At 57.7% G+C, this 1,990-nt stretch overlaps 1 protein-coding gene across 1 annotated transcript in view; it reads left to right on the top strand.

The window, feature by feature from the left end:
* The first annotated feature begins 214 nt into the window (after positions 1-214).
* The window catches only part of LOC101563943 (cystatin-13), a 7,614-nt gene continuing 5,838 nt past the window's right edge, over positions 215-1,990 (top strand). The window contains exon 1 of the mRNA XM_004635666.2: positions 215-336. The gene's annotated coding sequence lies outside the window, so the exon portion shown is untranslated. The remainder of the gene's footprint in view (positions 337-1,990) is intronic.

Here is a 1,990-nt window from a genome sequence, read left to right as displayed (position 1 = left end):
CTGTCCCTGAGTCCTGGGCCACAAAGGGGGGCCCAATGGAAATTTCTGTACAGTAGCAAAGCCCCTCAGAGCCACTCCACACCCGTTGGCCTCTGGGCTCCCAGCCCACACCTCCTGGGGCAGAGGCAGTGCCAGAGGGTGGCTGACCTCACAAAGAGGCTGTAGATGTGGTCAGCTGTGGCCAGGCTGGGCTGTGGGGCCCAGGAGCCCAGGGTGCAGGCTGCATCGGACACCTGCCTGGCAGGGTGCAAACCACGTGTTTGGGGCCAGAGAGGTGGGGACTGGAGCTGTTGGGTCAAGTCCTCACAGTGGACCAGTACCAGTACTGGTTCCGAGGTGAGTCTGTGTGGTGACCATGTGGCAGGGCTGTGTGTGGCTGGGTGTTGCCTTGAGGTTGGGCCCACCTTAGGGGTCCCTAAGGGCCCGTAGCAGGAGGTCACGCAGAAGAGTGGGTGATCATGGGGACCTGGGCTGCTCTTCCGCCTGGCTGTCAGCTTGGGCTGATGAAGGACAAAGCAACCACAGCGGGGACTGGGCTGGTGAAGAGCACTTAGAGGCGCTCGAGGTGTAGCCGCTCCTGCTTGGGGTGGGATGGTCCAGCCCCGTGGGTGCTGGAGTAGGAACATGGTCCGTACTGTTTCCTGTGCACACAGACCCAGAAAAAATTTTATTGGTAAAATAACTAATAGCAAAGTAGAGCAATCATCACAACCCACTGGGAATTTCCCACTGGATACTTTTGGACCATGCATGGTTGGCCCTGGGTCAATGAGGTGGGCAGAGCTAACCTGCAGGGGCAGAGACCACGGACATGCTGTCCAGGGCAGAGTCCTCAGCTCCCTGGAGAGGATAGGCCAGAGGGCGGCTCTGCAGAGGCCATCCAGCCCCTAGCATCTCCGGTTTCCCTGTGTCCCTGGCTGAGCTGCCGCCTTCTCATCCTGCTCAGCCTCCTGCTTCCCACTCACCTCGAGTGAACCCCTCTGGTGTTCCTCAAGTGACTCGCTCCCTCACTGCCCGTGCTTAGCCCTTGCTAATCGCTTTGCCTTTGCCTATGACCCACACGCAGGGCTTACCTTGGGCACCTGGGTGGGGCACTCTTAGGGCAGTGTCCCAGCTGGGATCCACAGTGAAGGCATGGGAGGTGGCACAGCTGAGGCATCAGCTGTCAGTGACTCACACCGTGGCTTGGGTGGGGGCTGATTGTAGTTAAATGGGACACAGCCCCACAGGCCTGACATCTTCTGAGGACCTCCAGAGTAGACTCAGGGCTGGCTCTGGGAGTGAAGCAGCAGGAGGTGGGTGGGCAGGGCACAGGGATGAGGAAGGCTGAGCAGGACCTGACACGCCTCCCTGGACACAGGGGGACTTGAGTGCAAGATAGGGTCACTTGGCAGGGAAGAAAAGAGGTGCAGAGAGTGCACGGAGTATGAATTCTTCCTGACAGGAAGTGGCCCAGCCCATCTGCCCTGACTACAGATTTCTTGTTTGTCTCCTTCCTGGACCGTGAGAGGTGACGGGAGCATGAACCATTTTTGCCACGAGGACCTTGATGTGGAGCAATCCTCCAGGCTCCTTGGGCACTGGTGGGTGTCTGTGGCTCAGCTGGATTTTGATGCAGGCACAGCAGCCCAGAATCCCAGGAGCCTGGGGCTCGGCTCCCCTGCTGGCCCCTCCCCTTAGGCAGGTTCTCCAACCTTTCCCTTGTACTGGGTAGTCCTAGTCCAGTTTCTGTTTCTGGAACACCACAGAGTAGGCAATGAGTGATTATAAGTAATGAGTGATTTGGTTCTTGGCTGTGAAGCCGGGGAGTTCAGGATTGAGGGACCACTATGCTGTGTCATGGCAGGGCAGAAGCTGGCAGTGTTGTAGTCAAAGCCACCCACAGTGGATCCCTCTGTGTTGAGGGCCCTATGAAGGATGGAGACACCAGCCTGGGCTGATGGCCTCCTGAAGGACCACCACTTACATATTCTTTTTTTTTTTTTTTTTT

Source organism: Octodon degus, unplaced genomic scaffold (genome assembly GCF_000260255.1).
Source record: "Octodon degus isolate 3935 unplaced genomic scaffold, OctDeg1.0 scaffold00073, whole genome shotgun sequence".
NCBI lineage: Eukaryota > Metazoa > Chordata > Mammalia > Rodentia > Octodontidae > Octodon > Octodon degus.
This window is presented reverse-complemented; position numbering and strand designations above follow the sequence as displayed.